General features: G+C 41.9%; 1 protein-coding gene across 19 annotated transcripts in view; it reads left to right on the top strand.

Moving 5' to 3' along the window:
* SATB1 (SATB homeobox 1) overlaps positions 1-12,580 on the top strand; it is a 93,873-nt gene that overhangs the window by 8,715 nt on the left and 72,578 nt on the right. For 4 of the 19 annotated variants that reach the window (XM_068935371.1, XM_068935368.1, XM_068935363.1 and 1 more), the window contains exons 1-2: positions 8,972-10,700; positions 10,793-10,862. The exons of 11 other annotated variants lie outside the window; for them this stretch is intronic. The gene's annotated coding sequence lies outside the window, so the exon portion shown is untranslated. Of the gene's footprint in view, positions 1-8,971; positions 10,701-10,792; positions 10,863-12,580 lie in introns of those variants that run through there. 4 more of the 19 variants (XM_068935370.1, XM_068935367.1, XM_068935362.1 and 1 more) reach the window with 1 other exon arrangement.

Here is a 12,580-nt window from a genome sequence, read left to right as displayed (position 1 = left end):
TTTTTCTCTTTCCTTAAGCATGGAGAAGCTTACTTAACCTTATTATAACAATAACAGGATAGGTTATTAATATTTAATATGCACATGATTAAAATTTCTCTCTTAAACATAGGTCAGCTCTATTATTAACTGACATGTTATTTTTCATTAAAAAATTTTTATTCTGCCCTTACGGTTTCTCAAACACCCTTTACTTTGGTGGTGATTTAACACATAATGTTTAGAAAACTGTGTTAGGCTAGTGAAAAAAAAGAACTTACCAGTCATGGATAATCAATTATGCATGAATTCAGATATAACAGATGGAAACTGGTGAGTTAAAGTTTCTCTTTAGCTTCATGATTTTTTTGTTTTGTTTTTGTGACACCTGTCTCTTATGTATAGATAAACATCTAACATAGCATACTGCTTTTCATGCATCTTTGTGTTTTTTTTGTTTGTGTGTGTGTGTGTGAGTGTGTCTGTGTGTGTGTGAGTGTGTGTGGTTTTTTTTCTTTTGTCAGTGTGGCATAAACTCGTTTTCCCCTGTTTCTAACTTACTATGTTTAATTTGTTTGTCTGCTGGCATTTCTATACTGCCGCCTTTTTCTAGGGCCAACTTACCCTTTGATGAAGCCAGCATTTAAACTTCTAATAAATTACACAATGTCATTTAACCTTAAAATTATGTCAGCACGATATTTTAAATTGTCTTGAGTTCAGTTCTGCCTTCAGCTGCTCCTGGCCTATAGTGCTATGACATTAAAGCAACAGGGTAGACTATGACTGTGCATATATATATTCATAACATGCATGTGCACACATTCTTGTGATTGTGATACGTATATAGGCATTCCCTCCAGAGGCATTAATTACATTTCTTTCAATCATTTGACAATGAAGCAGATTGCTTTACTGCTTTTTATTAAAAAGTTCGGTACGGACTGGGCAAAATATTTCCTTTGGTCATGGAAAGATGTTCACAAACCTGTAGCAAGTAGAGAGTAATCCTTTGCAACAACCAATTGGTACCAAGTAAAAAAAGTGCTGAATATGTTTTCTCCCTCTTTTTAAGCAGGAAATTATAAAAGAGCTTTAATCATTGGCTGGGATGCGTGATGCCAGTTTTTTTGCATTGTTCATTCTTGGTGGTGAATTGGGGGACTGTTGTATTTGAAGGTGTCCCGTGTTTCAGAAACACAGCGTAAGTTGATATGTAAAATAATTTTCTGAGACTGCAATAATTTGGAGCATTTCTTCACCTGGCTCCACCCACATTTGAAGCCGCACATCTTCAGATGTGGCACAGAGATATTTTCCATCTGTATACCTATAAAGGAAAAATGAGCTGAGAGAAAGCACTGCATGTTTTTTGTGAGCAGAATATTTCAAAATTTCACATGAGCATGTTACCTACTTTTTTGAAGAAAAGATTATAATACAGCGAGGAGTTTGTAAAACAGCCTGCCAGAAACAAGACGAGATATGAAAGAGATCCTAAGGAAATGAACATGGACACTGTGAAAATAATTATCGTTCCATATGTTATTTCTTTTATCACAGCTGAAGGTCTATTATGAAACTTTATGTACATGCCTCATTTTCCCCACATACTTCTTTATTCAGATGTTTTTAGGTCAACATAAAATACAAACTTTTTCTCCAAGATTTTTGTATTTAATGTGGGAAATAATTTTTTGTAAAATTATTGAGGCACGTCCCCCAAGTGCTTACATCAGAGTATAAATGAACCATCATAAATATTAACCTCATTTTACCCTAAAAAATACCCTCTTTTAGTGTAACAGCTGTTATCTGTCACGGTCCCTTTCTGTTGTGGTCGCTTAGCAGGAAATCTAGAAATGTAGTTGTTTTAGCAAATAGGTGTATTAGATATTTGAATACATTTTTGTTATATTTCTCCTCTTTTTCTTTTTTTTTCCTTTTTTTTTGAAATTCAGGACAAGTATTTTCAACATTTACAGGGTACTTGGAGTAACATTTTGAAGTGACTTGTTTTTGCCTTATGTTGTTTGCATTTATAGTAAGTATATACTCTGACACTTGTATAAATGACCTTTATCATAATGACACTCCATATGCTAAAGCTTTTTTGTTTTAGCGCCTGAATATTAACAGCTACCTTGTTCCTTAAAAGAACTATGAATATTAACAGGTAATTGTTCCTTAAAAGAGCTGTGAAAAACTCATTCATTTAGTCTCTGTTATTGTGGAATCTTCTGAGTTTGAGACTGGAACCAGCTCTAGAAGAAGAAGAAAATTCGGCCAAAACCACCAACTTTCAATTTGTTTTACACCAAAACCACACATTTTGCATGCATTTTATGTACAACGAATATTGACTCCTGTCAAGTTTGGCCATAATTAGATACACAGTTTTACTTAAAAGGTTTTGAACCTTAGAAAAAATGTAGCACAACCTGGGCAGAGTTCTGAGTTAACAGTGAAACTGGAAACAGGACATTTCATGTGGTTTTGGGTTTCATAATGAAAGTTTGACATAGTTCAAGTCATCAATCAGTTCTAACCATTTCCTTAGACTTAAACTCTTCCATATTTTCAATGAACATTTTTTATCAGTAGATTTTATTCATGCTATCAGGTCAAAGAAAAAGGGGATTGTGTGTCCTATTGATGAAGTGTTCCTGTGTAAGAAATCACTGATGTTTGAGTTCAACAGAGCACGCGTCTGAACTCTAGCTAATAATGCCTGAATAATCCTTCTGTAGTGCTAACCGCAATGGCTCAGACTGTTTTGCACCATAATATGCAGCTTTGCTTGGGCTGTGTGAAATTCACCCTCACTCAGAAGTGATGGATTCAGCTTCTGTATTCCTAAAACCCTCCCGTTTTATTAGCTCAGGATGTACTTAAGACCAGGAAAGAAATGCAATAGTTGGAGGTCGTGGAAAAGGAGGCAAGAGAGGGAAGATAAGCGGAATCAGTAAAGTACATTGCAAAACAGTTTGGAAATACCTTGGTGTAACTTTGCTTTTAATAAGTAAAAACAACTCAAGCTCCACTGATTTATATGTCTGTAGATCACAGTTTACATCTGGAATATTTAGCTGTCTCATACTATTTCTTATAGTGTTGTTAATAAACTATTAATAAACTATGTTATTTGGATACATCCCCCCCAAAAAAATGATTACAAATCAACTTCATGCATCAGTTAGCATGTTATGTTCCCATCTCTTGCCTAGGACTTATCTAGTGCTGTGATGATAAGGTTTTTTCATCCCCCCATTTTCCACGTTAGACATTGTTGCATGATAGGCCTAAAGAAAGTACACCTCTAGGGGAAAAGTGGGGAAATTAGTGACCTGTAGGACATATACTTATGACACAGGTAACTTGGCTGATGCTATGATGCCAGCTTTTCTCCTTGCTTCCAGCTGCTAAATTGCATTAAGATTATTACATAAAGTTCTATCGCATTTTTTGATTTTTTTTTTTTTTGTGGAAGTGTTTGGCTGTCGCTGCCACGTGGAAATTACAAGCTTATCAAGGATTTAGTCTACTGTTATGGATGGAAGAGGGTATGGTCCACAATTTTTTTTTTAAGTTGAAGCTTGTTATTTGAAGTGGTTCTGAAATCCAGAGCTATGAAAATATTGACTGCTTTTAAATTACACGCACTTAGCGTTTGTGGAAGTTGCAATGCTATTATGCATAGGGAGTGAACTCAGTTTGTCCACAGAGCAGGTAGAGACTGGGCGACAACAGCATAAGATTTATCCAGTTAAACCGTTAATATTCATTGCTGTGATCTTTTTTGGAAAAGTGGACACCTGGCTGTTACAGTTTGAACCAGCTAGGATTTCTATCGGCAGCCACAGGTAAAAGACTGTATTCTCATTAACAGTCATGTTCATCCTCCACTTCCTCCATCATGCCAAACAGTTTTGTTATTTTTTACTCCATAATTTTTTTTTGCCAGTAATTTGCCTCTTGGTGACTTGTTTGGCAGCAAGAGGCAAACTGAAATGTCTGTTGGGGTCACAGCAGCAAATGTATGTATTTACGTCAGTAGTACAATCATCATAGTCAAAATAGACGTACTGCTATGAAAGGTACTTATGCAAAATGGTGCGGTGGTTTGACTAAAAGTAATTTATTTTAGCCCAAACCACATTCTGCATATTCCAATTTAATTCTATTTTTAAAAGAAGATTCCATGATTGAGATAGACTACAGAAAATGTTTGCAGGAGTAAATGAGCCTCGTCACATAGGCAATCAATAGGGAGATGTCTGTTTGTATATGATTTTACATATCTGCAAGCTAGCTGAGACATCCAACTACAAAGTACTGCACCATGGGACACTGTGTAGATATCTGATACTTTCCAAGGGATTTGGGGTCTGTAAACTAATGAATGCAGTACATGTAGCCATATATGTACGTTTTTCACCTCTGACAAATATGGAAAGGATAATTTACTTCACTTAATAAGCAATTAAGTGCAGTTCAATACGTAAGTTAAATATTCATTTTATGTAACCGTTTCAGGACATTGTATGTGAGAGAACACAAACGAGCAGAAATTGCTCATGCAAAATGTGAGAGGGGACGACAGCTTGTGTGCGATGCCTTTCAGTGCTATGAATTTCATTTCCTAGCACTTTTGCTTTTTGACAGGCACACTCTCCAGGCTGGGGCAGGTCGCAGTCGAAAAATCGAGGTGGGTGCGTAACTTTGCGTTCGGCGTGGGGGATGCTGCCGAACGCCGCAACGCGCATCGGTACGCTTCGGGTGCTCGGGTCGCGCGGAAATCGCGACTGCTGCCGTCGGCTTGGCGAAACTGCCCGAACCGTGTCGGGCAACTGGCGTTCAGGTTCACGTTTAATGGAGAAATGGATAGGAAGGCAGGTGGAGGAGGCTGAAAAACGCCTTGGATCGGACGTGCAAAACCTGTAGGGCCACAGGACTGGGTGCCCACCACTGTGGTGACTGTGCCGAGGCGGGCACGGGTAGACCTGGGAAAGGACAGTGGGAAGCGTGAGGACTCTTCTACCCTTAACTCGGCCGTGGCTGCGTCCCTCGAGAAAGCCACGGGCCCGTATCCCCATCCCCTGCCCCTGCCCCGGCTTAGCTGCAGGCACGCATGCATCGCCCACCCCTTGCACCAGGGAAAATGCCCTTCCGCTCCTCCCTGGGAAGCAGGGTGGGTTGGCCGAGACGGAGGCCGCCACCACCGCCGCGCGGCCTCTGCGCCTCGCTGCCGGCGCGGGCTGCTGCTGGAGTTGCACCGAAGGCTGCAGAGCCGTCAGAAGCGTACACGTATCAAACCCAATCAGCCTCATCTCCCCAAAGAAATCTGATAAAGGAGAATTCACAGCCGTGCTGGTTTTGCTCTGCTGCCAGGTCGTTTCTGTTTGCGTTGCACAAGAGCCAAGCTTCAAGATTTAGGCCCATATTTCCTAATTTATTTTGCACCAGCAAAGACTGGAATTAGAGACCTTAGACGGCACTGAGGCAGCGCCCCACACTAGGGAATTCGCTTTCTCTGGCAGCTACTGAGACTGCTACTTGACAGTTAATTCATTGCTGAGTTGAAAAAACAGGGTCCAACTTTTTAAATATGTCTCATTGCAGCATAACCTAGTGCAAAATGCATTTATATATCATAAATACAGTGCAATGACTTTATTAAGGATTAATAAGCTTTATTAAACATATATTTGTCTGCTGTACGTTAACTAGAAGCTATGAAAGATGTGATGTTACTGTTGCTGCATGTTTAAATGATTACTTGCATATGTATCCATGACAATATCTATTCATCTTCTATTCTTTATATATGTTTTTTATTATAAATATCTTTATTCTAGTGGAACATTTTGATATTAAAGTTGACACAGTGGAGTGCAAATTGGAACAGGTCGAAGGAAAATCAGATATCTGTATCTTAAATTTATTCCAAATAGTTTGTTATTGATAAGAGAAATCTGGTTGTTGTCTGTATGTCAAGACATAGCAGCTTTCATTAACTCTTAGTTTCTAGTCAAAGCGAAGCTTGTACGCCAGTATTCAAAAGTGAATACTTTACCAGAGTGAAACATAGAAATTAAATTAATCCATGTTGTCGGGAGTTTATATGATGACATAAGTACATATATGGAGCTTCAAGAACAGAGTTATTTTCCATAATCATTTATCTCAAGCATAGGAAGCATATGCATGATTATATAATTAACAGAATATTTGTTTGTCAGTGTTTGGTTAGTGTGCATAATAATATCATTATTAGGCCTTCTGTGCTCCTGTATTATCAGATTGTTATCTCCCTGCTCCTTTAATTTACTGTGTCTGCTTTTTAGATTAATCACTTTGTTTTAATCTGAACATTTTAAGGTATTTTGACCATGAAGGGAGTGGTTTGTGACACCAAAGCAAAAGCATTTTTAGAACAGATTTTAATCTTTTTTTGGTTGGTGCTGTTGACATACCTGGTAATCATTTTTACAGCGTGGTGTTTTAGTCTGCAAATCTCGTTCCAAAACATATTTTTAAATATCTACTCTGTTCTAACCAGCCCTGTACCTCTCAGATTATCTTCACTGTCCTTATTCTCCATCATGTTGCAGGCAGCATATTGCCAGCTAAATCACTCTCACTCACTCATGATTTTCTTTTTTGGTGGTCAGTCTTGCTCTCTACCACAGTATACTATATCAGGCTTTTCTCAGAAAGATGAAAAATGACACAATGTTGTTATTTTCCATTGTTCCCACAAAGTTTAGACTCAACTAGTTAACCCTGTTTTCCCTCCAGGTGTTCAAATATAATTATCTCCTCTCTTTTTTTTTTTTTTTTTTAATGAGGGACTAAATAATATCTCATTGGAAAAAGATTGGTTTCTAAATAAACAACCTGCTAGACAGTTATCCCTTCATCATATGTTATGGAAGATGTCATCTACATTTTCCCTTGTTTTTCTTTGTGAAGCATGTTTCTTCTTTTTCCATTTTCAGCACTCTCAGTAACAATCTTAGTAACCTTTTTCAGGACATGCAACATATGTACGACTTCTCATGCTTCCTATGTTTTCCACCTCTACTTGCTCGGCTTTGAGTAATAACATTATATAACATTGTATTCATTTTCAAGCATTGCCTTTCTTTGCTTCTGAGATTATAATCTATTTTGTGCATTGCTGAATACAATAAATATTTCATGTATTTCACCCTATTACCATTTTCTTCTTCCTGCATGCCCTGTATGCTGCTTGCGCTTATTTCAGTAGACGTCAGCTTATTTCTTTACCTGGTCTTGATGCACTGCTCTTGTGCTATAGTATCTGTAGCGATAATTTTACCCTTCTTAGATTTATTCGTTTGCCTTTTCTTTGTTTAGAAGCCTTACTGCTTTATTTTCATTTTGTGTAGTATTACAAAATTATCATTAGCCTCCCCACTTGCCTAGTCTTTCTGCTGCTTCAAGTTTGCGTGCTCCGTTCAGTATGCTATGCTTTTTTCTTCCTAAAAGTTTCTACCCTAAACGTTTTGGCCATGTATCTGCACGCGCAGAAGTTCATATGGTCTTTGCTTTATGATGTTGACTTTCAAACACTACGCGTTTTATCAATGAAGAAGTTTAATTTTTCCCTCTTATCTCTTAGCTTGTACAAACTTGTTGCTTTCGAGTTTGTCTAGTTGGGTTACTTTCTTTTCCAGGTGCATTGTGGGAAAAAGTTATGTCTGTCTTGCGGTTATTTATTTTGTCAATACGTTACCACCTGCCCCCTTTTTTTTTTCTTTTTTTTTTTTTTTTTTTTTGCATTCTGCCCGATGGCTTGTGGCCCTGCCTTGCAGAAGCGCCAGAGAAACACGCCTGTGCCGCCCCGCGCTGCGAGGGGCCCGCGGCCCGCAGGAGGGCAGCGGGGCTGCAGGGCGCTAGCAGGCGCTGGCGCTGGTGGGCGACCTGGCCGCTTGCACGGCCCGCGGCCTCCTCCTTGCCAAAACTCACAGCCAGCCGTCGCGGGAACCGCTCCTCGCACTGGACGGCGACTGCTCGCTCCCACCTTTACCCATCTTTTACAGCGCTCCCGGCGCTTTTCTTCCACCTCCGTTAATATAAGGGGAGGGGGGGGCAAAAAAATAAAAATAAAAACAAACAAACAAACAAAACTTTCTCCGCGGCTGCCCCGCCAGGCCCCGGAGGTTTTTCCCCTCTCCCACAGCCGTCCCGCCGCTCCGCGGGACCCCGGGGCACCGCGCCGAGCCGGGGCCGCCGAGCGCCCCGCGGAACTTGCGCGGCGGCGGAGCGCGGCGGCGCCGCCCCCGCCGCGCCGCTGCCATATGCTGCCGGCCCCCGCCGTGCACCTGCCCGCAGCGCCGCGCCGCCGCCCGCGCAGCCTCCGCGCACAGGGGCGGCGGCGGGTGCTGCCGCGCTTGGCACGCCGGCAGGATATTGTTCAGCCTTCCCCCCACCCCCCTTCTCCTCCTCCTCCTCTTCCTCCTCTTCGACTTTCTCCCTAAATAACGCTGCCGCCGGCTCGCCACCTCTCCCACTCCGCCACAGGCCCCCATCTGCTCGCTGCGGGGTGCGCGGTGCGTGCGCGGCGGCGGCGGCAGGAGCAGCGCGGCCACCCGCCCGCCCGGCCTGCGCTGCCGCCAGCGGTGCCGCCGGCGCTGCCGGCTGCTCTCGGGCATTGTGTGCGGTGCAGCAGAGCCGCCTCACCCTAATCAAGCTGATTACAAATTCTTGCGCGCCCGGGCGCCGGAAGCCGCACACCCTCTTCCCTCACCCCCCCCCCCCCCCCGCTCACCTACCCGGGCTGTCCCCCCCCGGCCCCCAGCCGCTGTCCCCGCCACCCGACTTTTTATTTTAATTCCCCTTTCCACCTCTTTACTCCCTGCCCCCCATCTCGGCCTCCCCTCCCCCACGCCTCTCTTCTTCACTACCACCACCACCTCCTCCTCCTCCTCCTCCTCCTCTGCCACTTTCTCTCTCTCTCTCTCAGGACGCGTCGGATGATCCGGGGCCGCCGGGGAAAGGCTCCGGGCAGCTGCAGGGAGGCTGCGTCCTCCTCCCGTCTCGGGCTGTTTTTAAAAAAAAAAAAAAAAAAAAAAAAAAGCCGGTGGCCTCGGTGTTATTTTGTATTAAAATGAGGAGGAGGAAGAAGAAGCAGCGGCAGCGGCAGCAGCGGCAGCGAGCGGTAGCGGAGAGGAGGATCTGAGCAGGGGACGGCGGCGGCAGCAGCAGCAGGAGGAGGAGTAGTGATGAGTCAACTAATAATTTAATGGGGACAGAAACAGAGAGAGAGGGAGAGAGAGGAGGGGGGAGAGAGAGCAGAGCAAGGCAGCTCCGTCCGGGGACACACACACACACGCACACACACATATCCATGTAACATCCAGCAACAACCACCAAACCGGCCTAAATAACAACCATACTCAGCCAGACAGGGGAAGCGAGAATTTAAAAAAAAAAAAAAAAAGCGCCTACGATTATTATTCTTTTTCAATTATTATTGTTTTTGCTGGTTTGGTTTTTTGTTGTTGTTGTTGTTGGCTTTTTGCAACCTTTCTTTCTATTTTGTATTTTTCTCCCCTTCCTGCGAGTAACTCTTCTTGGAGTTCCCAGGTTTTCTTTCTTTTTTTTTTTCTTTGCAGAAACAACCAATTTTTAATACAGTTTTTTTTTTTTAATTATAATTTCTCCCGGTTTTGGACTCGGAGGGAGTGAAACCTCGTCACTTTTTCTAGTGGTGGTGGTGTGCCTTGTTGTGTGTGTGTTTCCTTCCTCCTCTCTGTTCTTTTTCTCTCTCCCCTCCTCTCTCTCGCTCCCTCTCTCCCCCCCTCACTCGCACAACAGCCCCCGGTAAATGAGAGGAGACAGGTCCTCTCTGCTTTTTTTTTTTTTTTTTTCCTTTTTTCCCCCTCTTCTCCCCGGACCGCAAAGGCGAGATTAAAAGTGGCATTTTAGTGCCTTTTCCTGCAATTTTCTCTACACTTTTTTTTTTTTTTAATCTCCAGTAGCGATCTCTGGGGCTGAGGTTTCCGCAGAAAGTTTGGGGGCTGTTACGGTGTGTATTTTTGCGGAGGGGGAGGGGAGCGAGCTCCTTCTGTGTGTGCTGCTCCTCTGGGTGCCTATTGGAGAATAATAGTGTAAGTGACAACCTAGAAGTAGACTTTCTGCTCTTCACACTGGATAGAAAAGCTGCTTTTTTTTTTTTTTTAAATAACCCCTTTCTCACTTGCTCCTTTATGCACTGATTTTATTTTTGAAAGGCTAGCTAGACTTAAGTCACCCTCCACCTGAATTTAAACCTGCTACTTTTTTTAAAAATCTTTCATTTCTTGTTTTTTAGCGCTACACTTGTCTGATCAATTTGATCTTCGGCTCCTTCTTCCGTTGCTAAACCTTGAAAACCTGGCTCTCTCAAAAGATATTTAATACATTTTTTTTTTTTTGTCCATTGCCATTTTTGCTCATGGCTACTCTGTTTCTCGCTATCTATTTTTGCCCCTCCCCGCCTAGAGGAAAATAGCAACAAGAAAAAAAGAAAAATAAGAGAATATTAGGGGAAGTAGTCCTCAGGTCTGCTGCTCCCCCTCTCCTCCCCCCCCCCCAAAAAGGGGGGGGGACCTAGAAAACATCAGTCCTGAACTTCTTCCTCTTCAAGAGCTCGGGCTGCAAAGGAAACCTCCTTTGTTTTTGTTATTTATATGCTGTCAAGTTTTGAAGTGGTGAGTTTCGGGTCGGTTTTGCTAATTTCACTCAGAAAACTGCAGTGTTTCTGTTTCTAGATAAGTACTTTGCTTCTTTGTCTCTTTAAAAGGTCACAGTGAAAGCTTGGCCTGGATTGTGAGAGCCATATGGAACGGATAAGTGCGGAGCCTCTCTCAAATGTGATTACGGGTTTTTATGGGGGAGGGAGGAAAGAGGAGGGGAAACGAACGGGGAGGGGGGCTGATTCCGGAGGGGAGAAAGAAATAATATAACACCGGCGGTGTTGCCTCTCGACGAGAGGAGCTATCGCCGCGAATCTCATTGAGAAATTGCGCGGTGTGTCCGTAGGTGTACCCTAGCTCTTGGAAACCGTGCCTTGAAATTGTGCTCTTCTGCGAATGCCGGTGATGAAAACTTGTAGTTATGAAAGATGTCTAAACGCGAAACCCGAGGGAACTCTTGGCCTGGAATCTGTGGAGATAATTCTTGCTCCCTGCAACTGCCTCCCTGGGCAGGCCGGGCTGAGTGTTGCTCATCACTATTCCAAACTGAGGTTTCAGTGAACTTTAGCCTTGGGCATGGAGTTTAAATGAGTAAATTAGGTGTTTTATGTGCATGTAATTTTGCTTTGTAACATAAAGCTTTTTACAAGATGACTAAGCGGTTAAAGGATGCCGATGGGGGGGTATTCTAAGGCCAAGCTAAAATGACCCGTTTGGTGTTTTGCTGGAGCTCAGTGAATTAACTAAATTGCGATCTATCACTCTTATTCACTGTACACGATGTAGTGCTATTCTGACTCATGATGACTAGATACTTTTTGTAGCGAGAACCTCGGTGCATTAGAGTACTTCTAAAGTTGCCAAAAGTAACAAGAATTTTCTTGTTCGAGGTTGTTTGCTTTTTTTTTTTTTACTTTTTTCTTTCCTTTTTTTTGGTTAATCCTCTTATTCTTGAGAGACCAGTTTCAGAAAAACAGCCCTATGTTATAGTGGCATCGTCAGAAATGTCAGAAGATGTCAGTGATTCGAGTCTGTAATTCGTTGGTTAGGCTACAGTTAACGCAGTAAAATGAGAATAATCTCTTTAAAAAGTGGCTAAAATGAGCACAGTTACTGTTAATGAGACACACGACCGAAAGCAGATGGGACCAAGATTAATGGTAACCCTTAGCATGTCACCTTAAAGTATAAGGATAAATAATGATTTTCTAAACTTTAGCTATTTGGTGGCATTCTTAAGGTTGCTTGTAAGTGTTCACATTAATATATTACCTCTTTCTTTACCATGTCAGGCAGAGCAGCACTGTGTTCAAACAAGAAAAAAATAGTTTACAGAATTGTTGCTGGCATATATAGCGGTGATATAGAGTATGTGAAAAATCCCAGCATGTTTAGATTTTAATAGCTTTGCTATGAAACATGCAGAAAATGTGCTGAATTACTAGGCAACTGAAGGAAAGTAGCAATTATCAGATTCGCACCAGTCTTTCTAAATATGACTTCCCTAATATTAGTATTTGCACTCAGTAATGTAAATACTAGTTCATAAATTAATGTCTAGTCACCTGTCCTTACTGATTATATTATATGCATATAACATAATTGTCAGTGTAGTCACACCTTTCTCAATCAGAGAAAGGTAGGGTAAAAGACTTAACAATCATAACAAATTGATGAATGAAATCATAACTTAATAGATGACTCTGTTCTCAGCAACTGATTGTCTTTATGCTTGATAAAATAGATTCTGATGGGTGACAAAAACCCTCAAAACTTCTTCCGTTATGTTCTAGACTTGGGGGTTTTTAGTGATTTAACTGGAATTTTTATTCATGGACTGAGGTTTCAAAAGTTTATAAAAGGGGAAATATAAACATGCTAACATACACCTTTTC

The sequence above is a fragment of the Struthio camelus genome, chromosome 2 (genome assembly GCF_040807025.1).
Source record: "Struthio camelus isolate bStrCam1 chromosome 2, bStrCam1.hap1, whole genome shotgun sequence".
Lineage (NCBI taxonomy): Eukaryota > Metazoa > Chordata > Aves > Struthioniformes > Struthionidae > Struthio > Struthio camelus.
This window is presented reverse-complemented; position numbering and strand designations above follow the sequence as displayed.